General features: G+C 37.3%; 1 protein-coding gene across 1 annotated transcript in view; it reads left to right on the plus strand.

Annotated features, from left to right (window-relative positions):
* The first annotated feature begins 287 nt into the window (after positions 1-287).
* Positions 288-18,473, plus strand: part of LOC146735769 (uncharacterized) — a 35,466-nt gene continuing 17,280 nt past the window's right edge. Inside the window, exon 1 of the mRNA XM_085506639.1 lies at positions 288-422. The gene's annotated coding sequence lies outside the window, so the exon portion shown is untranslated. The remainder of the gene's footprint in view (positions 423-18,473) is intronic.

An 18,473-nucleotide genomic window follows, 5' to 3' on the forward strand; every position in this document is an offset into this window, starting at 1 on the left:
CAGTGACATGCTGTGGCCATCTGACGCATGTGCAGGTGACGACCCCCCCCCCCCCCCCTCCCGCTTTAACTTTATTATTCAGAGCCTAAGAAGATTGTAATTTCTTTAATAAAGTGTTATTATCATTATTATTATTTGTAAATGGTTCGCTTTTGTTTCTTACTCGTGTTTAGTTTTTTAATGTCTGTGATTTTAGCAAGAAATGTTTTTTTTTTAGTGTTTGATTTGACTCGAAAAACGTGCCGCATAGCTCGCCCTCTTGTGGCGCCCTTCTAAGGTCAACGCGTAAAACGGTCTCGATTAGCGCTTATTCGTCAGTGACTGCAACCGTTATGTGTCGGCCTTTTTTGGCTTGATTCAAGTGATAACGAATTATATACCTACTTTGAATGGAATGACAATATTGTTAATATTCGATAAAGGTATGTATTGTACGTACACATTCTTATACACTGTAGGAGTTTCTATAAATAGATGATTGTTATAGCCAACTAACCACAGTGTCTTGTAGAACAAAATGGCGATCATAAACTTACATCGACTCGAAGTTAACAACATTTTGATTATAGTCTGCTGGGCTATAAGTTATATAAGCTGGTAGTCATCTGTTTAGGCAAGTACTGACAGCATGGCAGAAAAGTATGAATAGAAATAACCAGAAACGTCATTCATTTGTACTTGTAGGACAAATTTGTTTATTTAAAACAAAATAGTAATATTCTGTAAATGTACACACACCCCAAAACAACATTACAAGATAGAATTTGTCTACATTGTGATTCGCATAATGTAGAAGATGAAGAACATTTACTAATAGTTTGTCCAAAATACATGACATTACGGCAAGATTTGTTCTCACATATAATATTCCCAAAAGAAATCAAAACTAATAATGAAAAATTTCAATGTATAATGACAATAACAGACAAAACCTCAATTAAGCACGTTGCACAATTTATCTTCATGGCATTCCAACAACGCACAAAAAACATGTGATTTGAACTTATTATATTTTATTTACTTTTTAAAATTCTTACTAACTTGTTATATTTTATTTTATTTTTCTGTATTGATTAATATTTCTATTGCTATATACTGAAAGAAATGTATATTTCTAAAGATGCAATCAACAATTCTTATTATTATGTTGATTGCATGATGGGTACTGTGGACAAAGGTCAAACCAGATACTAGTACCATGTTGTTTCAATTGTTTACTGTACATTTTGTTTTGATGAATCTTTTTACTTTTCATCAATAAAAGGCAAGTAACAAGCAATTGGACCAATAAATTGTTGTTGGTTCTATTGTTCTTAAATATCTGAGCTAATTCAGGAATGATGATGGAACTTGTTTCGACTCTCCCATGTCGTGATCAACGTAGTGCTGGTGTCAATCACTTCACGCATCTAGTTTTTGTTTATTTATTCAGGCAGTTGTTTTTTCCAGACATCCAATTCATTGTTCTAGTTGTCATCTAGACCACTATCTGTCTTTTAGTCCTTTGTTTTATTGCCTGTCAGTTTATGAGAGGTCTATCAATAACGACTCCGGTTAAACAGTTGTTCACCAAAAAGAAAGGAGGGCGCTGAAGATGAATAGAGGAGGACTAAAAATTGAAGAGGGGCAGGCGCAAATAAATTATAGAGGGGCACTGCACCCCTCTTAAAGTGCCTGTGAAATGGCTGCTATTTTCACGCCTAAAATTATCCATTGATACATAAATTTTATTAATTTTTATGTTTGTAAGCAATAAATTATTTTTTTAAGTGAAAAAATGCGTTTTAAACTCAGTCTACGGCAACTTTATTTTTGTGTATTTTAAAACGAGGCTCCTCATTAGCTTCTCATTTGCATACAGAAATTCCCCTTGTGACGTCAGAAGGGGAAGTTGCTGGGTAGCTTGCATTGCCGATGCGTGTAAATAAGGCGAATTTCTTGTGCTGTTTTCTCATCTTTGACTAAATTGCCACTTATGTACTTGTTCGTCGAGTAAGAATGGACCATAATGAACACATTAGTATCAAGTTTGTTGCATGGGGTTGAGTCAGATGCGAAATATGTCGGGTTAGGTGTAGCTAGTCACCGTGGTCGTCACTGTCACATGTTTGTACACTGTTGCTGGACCCCGGCACTGGACAAAATCGAATTTGACGCCTGAATCGTCTTGTTATTTAGCAGGTTACTAGGCACGTCACTACACTGTTTTATTTCAACGATCGTCTGAGTAAAAAAAAACACATTCAAAATTAAAATAAAAAGAGAACATATTTTGACATTCTAAACATTAAATTATAGTGATCAATAAAATAGAGAAATAATTAAAAAAAACGACAAATCACAGTTACTAAATAAATGACAGCCGCGTTGAAATAAATTTGTTGTGATGGGTGAACGCGTCGGGTCATGACGGGGACAAGTGCGTGAATGGCGACGTTTAATTGGATAACAAAAATAGTTGAGAGTGGATTTAACGTGATTTTCATAATTATGACATCATATTAAAAAAATACTTGTTGGAAACACATTGACAGCCCAAGCCCGGATTCTTATTCCATAAATTATTACGCAGATCAAGCTGCAAGTAAAGGCAACAAAGGTGTGAATTCGACATTCAACACCAATCACCGAACAATTCAGACACTTTTAGCCTGCGAAAATGAAAACAGGGCTGCGTAATTTCCTGTTTGTCCGACGCTTCGTTGTCGTGTCATTATCTAAATTCCTGCTTCCTTTTACATAACACGGGTGGTCTCTATAAAGCAATAATCAGGATCGCAAAAAAAGTCAAATCATTTGAAACACTTACCCGGCGTCTCTCTCCCTTCTAAAATCCGCCTCAGTGATCATGGGCTGGTCCGGAATCTATTTTTTTGAAAACGTTTTGTATTGCGCCAGGTTTAAGTTGTTGGCGTTTCTCGTTAAAACCTAGTTGTTTTGTCATGAAGAAGGACAGTTTTATGAAAAAAAGAATCTGAGGTGAAGTGGACACTACATTTGACGCTGTAAGGAGGAAGTCCACCCCAACATTTTCTTGTTATTTTCATGGCTTTCGTCCACCGATTTCGCACCTTCGGAAAGGAAACGTGTAAATACTTACACTATGACTATACGCATTACTGCAACCGCCCACAACACAATGTTTAACCATCATAAATGTTTGTTGTGAAAACAACTTCTAAAAATTCTCTCTCTCAAAAATAAAATAAAATAGACACAAAAAAAGAAACGCCGATCAAAAAATGTATATCGTTTAAAAGTATGTTGAATGACACAGTGATATAAAAGTACGGCCCAGAGGTATGGCTTCCTCTCATATTTTAGCATTTGGTGGCGCACTTTCGGCGAGAAATCCGGAAACAGTTGACCGTTTCAGGATAGGTGGGCGTGGCTACAGCACGGGAAATATCTCAAATTTACATGGATACGAGTAATCATTTTCAGCAAAAAAATCAATAACTGCCCATTTCAGTGGGGCACAGATCTAAAATAGGAAGCGTGTGGGTAGGCATTGCGCAGGCACTTTAAATCCCTTGTGGAGAACACTGCCGGGAGTCTATAATCAAATAATACGGTGTCACTATGCAATTTGCGAACTGCATTTATTTCTGGTATAACTTTACTTTTAAAAAATATTTATGTATGTCCCCTAAGAAAGTATCCAAATCTTCTAGCAAGACAAGGAATAAAATGTTGCACTATTGTCGCCATGCATGTTTATTTATCCTTGACTATTCCCTCACCAGAGTGAATTACATCACGAATATTTGTTCCCCGGGAGTCTGTCATAAAACTGAATTCACATCCTAAATTCATAAGCTGTGTGTCATTTCGGGCCTCACTGGTCGCTGCGTTCCCCAGAATCAATTGGGTCTCTAACCCATTGGTTATTATCACAGTTTTATTCGTAATTCGCGTCCAAAATTTTGCCTCTAATAAACAACCTATCTAACAGCTGGGTTGAATTAATGATATAACCAAAAAATCATGGTAGATTGGCTGTGACCTTCTTTCGCTCTGAAACGCAAGGGCAATAAGACTCGATTTTTAAATCATTTGGATCAGGCGGTATCTTTTGTTTCAAGTTTGTTGTTGTTTTGGGTGTATATAGAGCATGTTCTCTTCCAATAAAAGATTTTGATATGCAAATCAAACAATTTTAATAATTCCTTACTGGGACGTCTCCTGTATAAATAGTCCTGTACTCTCCAAAATTTGACAATGGCACTATCCCAAAATGGACTTCCTGTTCAACGCAACTTTGATTGTAGCAATAATGTTGACGTCGCTGTACGTCAAAACACACTCTTGAACTTGACAACATTCACTCTCGAACCACTAATCAAATAGATGGAAATACCAGTAATATTTTTGTGAGCTGTAATCAATTGTTTTTACCGGTATTTTCATAATAATAAAAAACGTAAATTCATAGACAATGGGCAAGGTGTTAAATGTAATCAGCTATTTTATTCGTAAAAAAACAATTTTTTAACTGTAAATGGAACTTTCATTTAATTTCCTGGTCCCCCCCTCTTCAACATGGGACTCTGAATAACAGGTAGGCCCTGAAGATAGCGTCATCATACAGTATTGATGAACAAAATTCACATTACAATCAAATGCTTCCGAAAGAAAAAGATAATATGGACCCTATGGTATACATGTACATAAAAATGTTACTACAAAATAAATGTCGGTGAATACAATATTTTTTTCTTCAAATCTTGCAGCCACCATAGACAAGTTGACAATCCCTAATATTGCTAAACCGCCAGTTGTGAAATTTAAATCTAATTTATTAGGATTTCCACATGAAGTTTGGGAATAATGCATCATCATGGCAAGGACTGATAATGATTTTTTTGGTCAAAGTTATATAATAAATTCTCTAATTAATATTTCGTGTGTATTTTTGTGAGTGTACCTATATGTATTAAAATATGTACACATATCTTATTGGTAGTGGGAATTGTCAGACAAAATTCAGACAAAATTTTGTTAAATTTAAATTTTTAACTATTTGTCAATGTAAGTACATTTGTAGGAAGATAAAATTCCAAACATAAGGATTAACATATTTGTCTATAAAAGTCCATGATATTAAGATTGTTACAATCTAGTTGATTAATCTTATCCATCTGTATTATCTTCTGACTGGTATCACTGTTTTTGGATCTTAGATGTTCTTAAGTTGTGGTATATGACAGTAGAACTAACATTTTTGATCAACTCGTCCTTGCATGTGGTTAAACTATCAATCCCGCATTTCAATTTTATTTCATTTTCATGTGCATCATGTAATGCACAAAGCAGTGCTATTGTCACATCACTACCCACACCACAATACCAAAGTCCTGTATTACTTTGATGATTTATCTGTGATAAATTTGACACAAGGGTGGAGCGTAAAACCATTTCGATTAACCAATCACCTAGACGACTGATTGACAATATTATAATCAAAATCAGGAACACTGTATCCAGACCCATAAACTGACCGGTATGGTCTCAGTGTTTTATCCAATATAAGCAAATACTGATCATATGCTGTTTTAAGAACAGTCTTGTCATTCGTCAACAAATCAGAAAATAATTTTACTATTGTTAAGGATGTAGTAGAGGTTTTTTTCTGTAAAAATATCAAATTTACTTTTTTCCCCACATTCTCTTATAAGAATATATAAAGCATGCATTCAACTAGAAAAAACAATTGGTTTAAGAGGGTAATACATTTTGAGTAAATCTGAGATGCAGTGTGTTTTGTGGTTTTTGACTCCCATGTGCGAAGCACATAATGGGAGTCTTTGCAGTTAGTGTGTCTGTGTGTGTGTATGTGTGTATGTGTGTGTATGTGTGTTCGACTGTTCCACTGCTATATCAAGAACCATACATCGGTTTTTGATGAAACTTGGTGCATAGATGCTCTGGGCCAATGCGCAGATTTGATTAGGTTTTTGTAAAAATCCATGCTCGTTAATTACCTAATTTGCATGATAATTAGCTAATTTTTAGCTGTTCTATGACTGTTCCACTGATATCTAAACAACCACTCATTGGATTTTGATGAAACTTTGTACATACATGCTCTGAACTAATGCTAGGTTTTGATTAGGTTTTGGTAATAATCCGTGGATACTAATTACCTAATTTGCATAATGATTAGTCAATTTTCGGGTTTTCCACTGATATCTCAAGTACTAATCATCACATTTCAATGAAACTTGGTACATAGATGTCATATGACACTGCACAGACCTGATAGTTTTTATGGTAATATCAGTTCATATTAATTACCTAATTTGCATAATTAATTAATTTTCAGCATTTGATATAAGTACTAATCATCACATTTCAATGAAACTTGGTACATAGATGTCATTTGACACTGCACAGACCTGATAGTTTTTATGGTAATATCAGTACATATTAATTACCTAATTTGCATAATTAATTAATTTTCAGCATTTGATATAAGTACTGATCAAAACATTTCAATGAAACTTGGTACATAGATGTCATATGACACTGCACAGACCTGATAGTTTTTTATGGTAATATCAGTACATATTAATTACCTAATTTGCATAATTAATTAATTTTCAGCATTTGATATAAGTATTGAGCATTACATTTCAATGAAACTTGGTACTTACATACTCAAGGAATATGCAGAGATTGATTGTTTCCGATAAATAATTGTGCATATTAATCACCTAATTTGCATAATTAGTTAATTTTCAGCTTTTCCACGGGTATCTCAAGTACTAATCATCGCATTTCAATGAAACTTGGTACATAGATCTTTTAGGACTATGCAGAGACCTGATTAGTTTTAGGGTAAATAATTGTGCATATTAATTACCTAATTTGCATAATTAATTGTTAGCTTTTCTACTGATATCTAAAGTACTAATCATCACATTTCAATGAATCTAGAATTATGCAGACCCAATTAGTTTCTGGTAAATATTTGTGCATATTAATCACCTAATTTGCATAATTAACCAACTTTCACACTGATATCTCGGGTAATATACATCACATATCAATGCAGTATTCTCAACAATCCAAATTAGCTGGTGGGTGGCCTAATTAGCATAAATTTGCATATTAATTTGCATATCATTTACATACAGCATTCTCGCATTTATAACATGAACTGCAATACACACTAAGTTATTTACTATTCTCTTTTTAATTTAATTTAATTGGAACATGTTACAATTTTTTGAAATACAAACAGATTGGTCACTATCAATATTTACGAAACGCAAAAAGTTTGAAATCGGTGATTTATGCGTTCGCAAATTATTCTGCGTTCATGAAATGCAATTCGAGTAACCAAGAGCAAGTACAAAACATAATTGAGTTATAAGGTAGAAAATATACGAGATGATTTGCCCACAAAGCCAAAACAGACAATTTGTCAAAACAAAATCCATAACATTTTTGTTTGTGGCATCAGTACTCACCCGTGCCGACGAACGGTAAGATGCATTTACGCATGTACGGCCACGATACGTTGCGTTTTCACACATTGTTTTGGAATTCAAGAAAAAAATGCTAGCAATCGGCAAAATAAAAGAATCTGATATGTTCTCGAAAGATTAGACATAAAAAAATAGATAAATTGAAAAAAGTACGTGGAAAAGATAACTAAAATATTATTCAATTTCAAATACTCGCGGTAAACTAATCCAGCAGCCATGTTTGATGTTTATTACCGCTTTCCGAATTCAGTACACGAACACCCAGAATGCGCTGTTCCCCTATGCAACTTAGATACTAAATCGTTACAGCGCCAACAGCGGTGGGTAGCAGACGGTCGTTGAATGGGGTAGACCAAAAGGTCATCAGTTTGCCTTCTCCATGCTGTTTTCACAATGAAAATCGAGCGAACATTGTAAATACGGCTAGAATTTAAATTTTTGTTCGAGTTTACATGCAATCTGCTAATATATTTGTTTATTTTCTGTGCATATACATTTCGTTCGTATTTACTTCTTTCTTTCGTGATCGGAAGACGATTATTAAAAATACAGCTGTAAATTGAAACCACTGTAGTTGCGTATCGTAAGCAATAAGTGGCAACAATGTCGGGCGACAATGAATTCAAGCGATTGACACATTGCCATGAATACACTTGATAACTGCTTGCAGACTTCCAATGGACATTGTTTATGTTTGGACTGTTGAAACAATAGCAAAATAAAGGGTTGGGCAACTACTCTTTTGTTTAGGCTTGGGAAGAACAATGCAAGCTTTTTACAAATAATTTCAGCTGGATGTACGTTGGTGGGCGGGTGTTGAGAGTTACTGGGCGGCCGTAAAACTTGATGGGCGGGCCGCCCGCCTAAAACCCCTTGTGGTGAACACTGCAATGAATGTACATGGATGCTGTAGGACAATAGACAGACCTGAATAATTGTGGGTTAAAATCTGTACATATTAATTACTTAATTTGCATAATTTACCAATTTTAAGCTTTCACACTGATATCTAAAGTACTAATTATTCCATTTCAATGAAACTTAGTACAAAGATGCTCTAGGACAATGTACAAACCTAATTAGTTTGGGGTAAAAATCTGTTCATATTAATTCCCTAATAAGCATAATAATTCATAATTTTTTGGTTCTAATCACATTTCAATTAAACTTGGAAACATAGATTTTCTGTTACGTTGCGCAGAGCTCATTAGTTTTACACTCAAATCTGGTCATATTAATTTTCTGATTTGCATAATTAGTTTTCAGCTAAGTAATTTTGAATTATATTTAATGTGTCTCCAATACTCTCAGCACATGGGAGTTCTTTCTAAGCTTTCTTTGATTGTGATTTTTCACGCATAAGTAAACATCGGTGTTTGGGATTAATCTAGAGAGTTGATCTCGACTCCCAGCTGCTCCATGACGGTGATTTTTGGCATAGGTATTCTGTGAAATCTGGCAAAGATAGTTTGTCTCCCATTTGACTTTAGAAAATACCACACAACTCTCCCGTTTGTGAACTCTGACACGGGGTATCATATTTCAAAACAATGTTGACGATGTTTTTAAAAAGTGTTATGATGTTCCACACAACGGTAGACGAACTGGGAAATTGAATTCAAACCTTTTATAGTATCTCTAAGTATCACAAACATCATTTCTGTGGCCTTATTTCGGTAACACCTCTCTATTTGCACAATGATCAAATGATTACACGATTCCATTTTTTTGTTGGAATATTTATTTCATATTATTTGAGAAATAAGCTTTCTATAAATATATAACTTGATGGAATTCAAAGAATGCGTTACTTCAGAAATGTGCTATGCATTTGCAATAGCAATAACCTCTACTATATATCAAGACAAACTACATTGGAAAAGTTGTCAACAAGAGATGACATCTGTTCAGATTAATTGGGCTCTTGTCTCAATGGTCTTTCCCCTGGCAGCAAAGTTATTGATATCTGTTAGCACTTTGGGCATATTTCACTACTTTCTGTGAGTACTGTATCCGTAGTATTTAGAATGTGTTAAATGTATAAATTAGCAGTTACGATATCTGGTACTTCACAAAAGTTATTTCCATGAAGAACACTAATAGTACAAACTGAACATTGCATGAAATTTAACATACTCAGCAACTTGAAGTATGTATGAAAAGGAATTCTGCTTTCATTGCACTAATAGTACAAACTGAACATTGCATGAAATTTAACATACTCAGCAACTTGAAGTATGTATGAAAAGGAATTCTGCTTTCATTGCACTTATGTTTCAGCTTTGATTCATAAGCTCTTTGATGTGGACAAAATATTTGAATTACGATTTTTAGCAGACTCGCGTCATCTTTCCATGCCAACTGACAGTAGTTGCCAGGTTTGCTGACAGGGCAAGTCACATTAGGCCCACATTGAGGCCTTTCAGGGTGCACCTCTACCACATTGAGGCCTTTCAGGGTGTACCTCTACCACATTGAGGCCTTTCAGGGTGCACCTCTACCACATTGAGGCCTTTTCAGGGTGCACCTCTACCACATTGAGGCCTTTCAGGGTGCACCTCTACCACATTGAGGCCTTTCAGGGTGTACCTCTACCACATTGAGGCCTTTCAGGGTGCACCTCTACCACATTGAGGCCTTTTCAGGGTGCACCTCTACCACATTGAGGCCTTTCAGGGTGCACCTCTACCACATTGAGGCCTTTCAGGGTGCACCTCTACCACATTGAGGCCTTTCAGGGTGCACCTCTACCACATTGAGGCCTTTCAGGGTGCACCTCTACCACATTGAGGCCTTTCAGGGTGCACCTCTACCACATTGAGGCCTTTCAGGGTGCACCTCTACCACATTGAGGCCTTTCAGGGTGCACCTCTACCACATTGAGGCCTTTCAGGGTGCACCTCTACCACATTGAGGCCTTTTCAGGGTGCACCTCTACCACATTGAGGCCTTTCAGGGTGCACCTCTACCACATTGAGGCCTTTCAGGGTGCACCTCTACCACATTGAGGCCTTTCAGGGTGCACCTCTACCACATTGAGGCCTTTCAGGGTGCACCTCTACCACATTGAGGCCTTTCAGGGTGCACCTCTACCACATTGAGGCCTTTCAGGGTGCACCTCTACCACATTGAGGCCTTTCAGGGTGCACCTCTACCACATTGAGGCCTTTCAGGGTGCACCTCTACCACATTGAGGCCTTTTCAGGGTGCACCTCTACCACATTGAGGCCTTTCAGGGTGCACCTCTACCACATTGAGGCCTTTTCAGGGTGCACCTCTACCACATTGAGGCCTTTTCAGGGTGCACCTCTACCACATTGAGGCCTTTCAGGGTGCACCTCTACCACATTGAGGCCTTTCAGGGTGCACCTCTACCACATTGAGGCCTTTCAGGGTGCACCTCTACCACATTGAGGCCTTTCTGGGTGCACCTCTACCACATTGAGGCCTTTCTGGGTGCACCTCTACCACATTGAGGCCTTTCAGGGTGCACCTCTACCACATTGAGGCCTTTTCAGGGTGCACCTCTACCACATTGAGGCCTTTCAGGGTGCACCTCTACCACATTGAGGCCTTTCAGGGTGCACCTCTACCACATTGAGGCCTTTCAGGGTGTACCTCTACCACAGTGAGGCCTTTCAGGGTGCACCTCTACCACATTGAGGCCTTTTCAGGGTGCACCTCTACCACATTGAGGCCTTTTCAGGGTGCACCTCTACCACATTGAGGCCTTTCAGGGTGCACCTCTACCACAGTGAGGCCTTTCTGGGTGCACCTCTACCACATTGAGGCCTTTCAGGGTGCACCTCTACCACATTGAGGCCTTTCAGGGTGCACCTCTACCACATTGAGGCCTTTTCAGGGTGCACCTCTACCACATTGAGGCCTTTTCAGGGTGCACCTCTACCACATTGAGGCCTTTCAGGGTGCACCTCTACCACATTGAGGCCTTTCTGGGTGCACCTCTACCACATTGAGGCCTTTCAGGGTGCACCTCTACCACATTGAGGCCTTTCAGGGTGCACCTCTACCACATTGAGGCCTTTCAGGGTGCACCTCTACCACATTGAGGCCTTTTCAGGGTGCACCTCTACCACATTGAGGCCTTTCAGGGTGCACCTCTACCACATTGAGGCCTTTTCAGGGTGCACCTCTACCACATTGAGGCCTTTCAGGGTGCACCTCTACCACATTGAGGCCTTTTCAGGGTGCACCTCTACCACAGTGAGGCCTTTTCAGGGTGCACCTCTACCACATTGAGGCCTTTTCAGGGTGCACCTCTACCACATTGAGGCCTTTCAGGGTGCACCTCTACCACATTGAGGCCTTTCAGGGTGCACCTCTACCACATTGAGGCCTTTCAGGGTGCACCTCTACCACATTGAGGCCTTTCAGGGTGCACCTCTACCACAGTGAGGCCTTTCAGGGTGCACCTCTACCACATTGAGGCCTTTCAGGGTGCACCTCTACCACATTGAGGCCTTTCAGGGTGCACCTCTACCACAGTGAGGCCTTTCAGGGTGCACCTCTACCACAGTGAGGCCTTTCAGGGTGCACCTCTACCACAGTGAGGCCTTTCAGGGTGCACCTCTACCACATTGAGGCCTTTCAGGGTGCACCTCTACCACATTGAGGCCTTTTCAGGGTGCACCTCTACCACATTGAGGCCTTTCAGGGTGCACCTCTACCACATTGAGGCCTTTCAGGGTGCACCTCTACCACATTGAGGCCTTTCAGGGTGCACCTCTACCACATTGAGGCCTTTCTGGGTGCACCTCTACCACATTGAGGCCTTTCAGGGTGCACCTCTACCACATTGAGGCCTTTCAGGGTGCACCTCTACCACATTGAGGCCTTTCAAGGTGCACCTCTACCACAGTGAGGCCTTTCAGGGTGCACCTCTACCACATTGAGGCCTTTTCAGGGTGCACCTCTACCACATTGAGGCCTTTCAGGGTGCACCTCTACCACATTGAGGCCTTTTCAGGGTGCACCTCTACCACATTGAGGCCTTTCAGGGTGCACCTCTACCACATTGAGGCCTTTTCAGGGTGCACCTCTACCACAGTGAGGCCTTTTCAGGGTGCACCTCTACCACATTGAGGCCTTTTCAGGGTGCACCTCTACCACATTGAGGCCTTTCAGGGTGCACCTCTACCACATTGAGGCCTTTCAGGGTGCACCTCTACCACATTGAGGCCTTTCAGGGTGCACCTCTACCACATTGAGGCCTTTCAGGGTGCACCTCTACCACAGTGAGGCCTTTCAGGGTGCACCTCTACCACATTGAGGCCTTTCAGGGTGCACCTCTACCACATTGAGGCCTTTCAGGGTGCACCTCTACCACAGTGAGGCCTTTCAGGGTGCACCTCTACCACAGTGAGGCCTTTCAGGGTGCACCTCTACCACAGTGAGGCCTTTCAGGGTGCACCTCTACCACAGTGAGGCCTTTCAGGGTGCACCTCTACCACATTGAGGCCTTTCAGGGTGCACCTCTACCACATTGAGGCCTTTTCAGGGTGCACCTCTACCACATTGAGGCCTTTCAGGGTGCACCTCTAAACTAACTTTGCTCTTCAGCATAGTTGTAGTTTAACCATAAAAATGGGATTCAGATGTTTTCAAAACAATGTACGGTAGGTATACTCTGAGAATACTGGAGAAAACAACCCAAACTAATCATTTCTACCAGCCTCATTTACATTATAAACAATTTAAATTTGTCTATTTCTGAAACTTTAAAAGGGATTTTTTGAATGAGTTTTCTACCAGCAAGTTGCATACACTTATAAATCCTTGATGCAACTATGTGGTGTATTTTACTTGTAGAAGATTATGTAATTAAGGTTTAAATATTGAGCCTCAAGTGGCCAATTATTTTAAGTCAAATTATGAATTCAGTAAACTAGACAGGGCGGAGTCTATATATATCTAAAAAACCACATACAATACTTTTAAATATTATTTCACATGTAAAAAAAAGTAAAGCATGTTTCCATGGTAATATCGGTGTAAAATGACATGAAATTTAGTATGCCTGGTATGTAACAATGTACTACAGATTAAAATTGTCAAACCACTCAAGTAATCTTCACATATATAAGGATACCCATTTAATTGCTGTAATTGTTGAAAAGGACCATGAAGTTTTGGGTCATATGACAGAGTGAAGGTTAAATGTTTACTATCCCTGTTATTTGATCTTTTATTGCTAAATTTAGATTTGCCTGTTTTCCCACATGTGATAAAAGGTTATTGTCAGTGTTATCTCAAATTCAAATGTTCATAAACTCAAACTTCAATTCTAAAGTAATCCATTCAACAATGTTTTAGTAGAATATTTATTATTCTGTCTGCATTTTGATTTGGAATATAGTGTTGCTATTTACAGAGATATGAAAAATGAAATGAAGGCATATTTCTGACGGCCATTTTGAATTAATGAATAGGTCAACTCTCAAATGAACAGTTAGCTTTTTCACTGAGATTTGGAATGCTGGTAAGTGAAAACACATTCAATATGATACCTTACAGTTTTTATCTGATATGTTGTACTCGTAACTACAATATTTCGAATAGTTGTACAGCCCAGTAATGACCTTTGTATGATACAACAGATATGCTTGTTAGTAAGACCATCGCTATGCTTCAAGTGTGGTTTTCATGGCGTTGATTAGAATACTCATTATTTCCTGAGGGTCATTTTCACTGTTCGTTAATCGTGGATTGTTTATTAGTGATTGGCTCCACTAGGATTGCCCTTATACAGTTGTAATCATTTTTGTGTATGTGTGTATGGGTAATAAATCAGGAAAAAAATCTTCATGTGAAATATATCTCCTCCTACAAATCTAAAAACATCAGACATAGCTCATTCTACTCAGCTTGAGTGTCGGCACAAAGTTGTTATTTGTTTTTTTGATATCTTTTTTGACTCCCGTGTGCTAAGCACAAAAGGAAGTCTTTGCAGCTACCCTGTCTGTATGTCTGTATGTATGTATGTATGTATGTATGTCACTTTTTTTGTTCCACCGTTATCTCAAGAACCACTAATCAAATTTTGATGAAACTTGGTACATAGATGCTCTGGGATAATGCGCAGAGTTGATTAGGTTTTGGTAAAAAACCATGAATATTAATTACCTAATTTGCATAATAATTAGCTGATTTTTAGCTGTTCCATGACTGTTCCACTGATATCTGAAGAACCACTCGTTGGATTTTGATGAAACTTATCACATGGATGCTTTGAACTAATGCGCAGATTTGATTAGTTTTGGGTAAAAACCCTTGAATATTAATTACCTAATTTGCATGATAATTAACTGATTTTAAGCTGTTCTAAGACTGTTCCACTGATATTTGAAGAACCACTCGTTGGATTTTGATGAAACTTATCACATGGATGCTCTGAACTAATGCGCAGATTTGATTAGTTTTGGGTAAAAACCCATGAATATCAATTACCTAATTTGCATAATGATTAATCACTTTTTGGCTTTTCCACTGTTATCTCAAGTACTAATCATAACATTTCAATAAAACTTGGTACATAGATGTCATATGACACTTCACAGACCTGATAGTTTTTAGGGTAATATCAGTACATATTAATTACCTAATTTGCATAATTAATTAATTTTCAGCTTTTGATATTTCAAGTAGGAATCATCACATTTCAATGAAACCTGGTACATAGTTACTTGAGGACTGTGCAGAGACCTAATTAGATTTTGGGTAAATATTTGTGCATATTAATCACCTTATTAGCATAATTATTTAATTTTCAGCTTTTCAACTCATATCTCATATCTCATCACATTTCAATGAGACTTGTGACATGGACCTTCTAAGACTATGCAGAAACCTGATTAATTTTGGGGTAAATAATTGTGCATATTAATTACTTAATTTGCATAATTAATTAATTTTTTGCTGTTGCACTGATGTCTAAAGAACCACTCATTGGATTTTAAAGAGTACGCATCATCACATTTCAATGAACCTAGGACTATACACTATATTAGTTTTTGGTAAATATTTATGTTTCTTAATCACCTAGTTAACATAATTAATTAATACTGGTATCTCAAATACTGATCGTCTCATTTGAGTAAAATTTGGTACATAAATGCTCTAGGACAATAGACAGCCTGATTAATTTTGGGTTAAAATCTGTTATATTAATTCTCTAATTAGTATAATAATTAATATTTTTTTTTGTTCTAATCACATTTCAATGAAACTTGGTACATAGATGTTACATTGTCCAGACCTTATTAGTTTTAAACTTAAATCTGTTCATATTAGTTACCTTATTTGTATAAGCTTTTCCATCAATATCTCAAGTTCAAGTAATTTTTAATGTGCCTCCAATACTCTCAGCACATGGGAGTTCTTTCTAAGCTTTCTTTGATTTAATGTGTCTTCAATACTCTCAGCACATGGGAGTTCTTTCTAAGCTTTCTTTGATTTAATGTGTCTTCAATACTCTCAGCACATGGGAGTTCTTTCTAAGCTTTCTTTGATTTAATGTGTCTCCAATACTCTCAGCACATGGAAGTTCTTTCTAAGCTTTCTTTGATTTAATGTGTCTCCAATACTCTCAGCACACGGAAGTTCTTTCTAAGCTTTCTTTGATTTAATGTATCTCCAATACTCTCAGCACATGGGAGTTCTTTCTAAGCTTTCTTTGATTTAATGTGTCTCCAATACTCTCAGCACATGGGAGTTCTTTCTAAGCTTTCTTTGATTTAATGTGTCTTCAATACTCTCAGCACACGGGAGTTCTTTCTAAGCTTTCTTTGATTTAATGTGTCTTCAATACTCTCAGCACACGGAAGTTCTTTCTAAGCTTTCTTTGATTTAATGTGTCTCCAATACTCTCAGCACACGGAAGTTCTTTCTAAGCTTTCTTTGATTTAAATTGTGTCTCCAATACTCTCAGCACACGGAAGTTCTTTCTAAGCTTTCTTTGATTTAATGTGTCTTCAATACTCTCAGCACACGGGAGTTCTTTCTAAGCTTTCTTTGATTTGTTATTGCTGATAAATTTGACATCGATTTTGGGGTAACTTTTTGCGAGGAACGGCTTTTTAACTTTTCTGTGATTTGTATGGGAGTGGTGATATTGATCAAACTTGACAGGCTGGTCACACTTGCACTCTATCTAGCAAAGTAGACAAATTTTAAAAAAAAGTTCTGTCCTAATGTTGTCATGACAACAGCTGAAAACTTGATTTTTGGACATGTGCAAAATGTATCCTTGTACAAATCTATGAGTCAAAATCTCAGACATATCTCATTCTATTTTGCTTGACTGTATGTCTAAAGTTACTATTGGTATATTGTTTTTGAGGCTGTCCTACCATTACCATGGCAACGCCCTCTAAATTATTTTTTGTTAGTGGAGCATATCACCAATCAGTTTACTGGCTTGTGTGATACATAAATCCCACTGTTAATCTTGGCATCCATGTCAAGCTCTTTTTGACTTGGTTCAGCTGCTGTGTGTTCATGGGATTAAATGAATGCAGTGGAATTTTATTGTAGCTAATCTGTGGTTTCAAAAGGTGTGTAAAATACTCAATAGATAGAAGTGAATTTATCCATAGATTTGTTGTCTTACATTTAAAAAAATAAATATGTTTGGCTATTTTAAAGGACACTATCATATTTGTTTGAAATGTGGCTATAAATCTAAAAAGCAAAACAAATTTTTGAGTGACAAAAAAATCCACAAGCACAAAACAAAAACAACTGACAAATACATACATAGTACACTACACTACATAGTCAAATCAAATCAAATCAAATCAGGAAGAAAAATTTATATGCTATACATGAAGTACCGGTAGTGTCAGGTGTTTTGAAAAGACGAAGCACATCCTTTCAAATGTTTTTCTTTGCTTTAGCTTGCTAGTTAATCATTCTCATGCTTAATCATGGTATTTGAAGTACCGGTAAATTCTTCCGAATATGGCCTAAATTATGGTAATGAAATATTGTTTGATGTTTGTACAAAATTGGTAGGATATAAATTTTAGGGTTAGGGCTTTTGGGAATAACAACATATATTTTTAGCTCCGCTGTCGACTTTGTCGAGCGGAGCTTATCATATGAGTGATTGTCCGTCGTCGTCGTCGTCGTTGTCCGTCGACGTCCGTGTCAATGTTTTACTTTTTCGACTTCTTCTTGAAAACTACAAGCCTGAATGCTTTGATACTTGGTGTATATGTACCTTGGGTAGACCTCTCTCAGATTTGTTCATTTCATGATGATATCTTCAATTCTCTAATTTTGGTGAATATTTTTGTCATTTTTAGTAAAAAGTGATATTTTCGACTTCTTGTTGAAAACCGCAAGTGCAATTGCTTTGATATTACATATATAGGTACTACATGTGGACCTCTCTCAGATTTGTTCATTTTGTAATGATATCTTTAATTCTCTAATTTTGGTGAATATTTTTGTCATTTTTGGTAAAAAGTGATATTTTCGACTTCTTGTTGAAAACTGCAAGTCCAATTGCTTTGATATTTACATATATAGGTACTACATGTGGACCTCTCTCAGATTTGTTTATTTTGTAATGATATCTTCAATTCTCTAATTTTGGTGAATATTTTTGTAATTTTTGGTAAAAAGTGATATTTTCGACTTCTTGTTGAAAACCGCAAGTCCAATTGCTTTGATATTACATATATAGGTACTACATGTGGACCTCTCTCAGATTTGTTCATTTTGTAATGATATCTTTAATTCTCTAATTTTGGTGAATATTTTTGTAATTTTTGGTAAAAAGTGATATTTTCGACTTCTTGTTGAAAACCGCAAGTCCAATTGCTTTGATATATTATACATATAGGTACTACATGTGGACCTCTCTCAGATTTGTTCATTTTCTAATGATATCTTCTGTTCTTTAATTGCCATGTGCATTGCTAACAGCGGAGCTATCTCAGCCGACAGGCTGCTTGT

The sequence above is a fragment of the Saccoglossus kowalevskii genome, chromosome 12, assembly GCF_978046115.1.
Source record: "Saccoglossus kowalevskii chromosome 12, keSacKowa6.1, whole genome shotgun sequence".
Lineage (NCBI taxonomy): Eukaryota > Metazoa > Hemichordata > Enteropneusta > Harrimaniidae > Saccoglossus > Saccoglossus kowalevskii.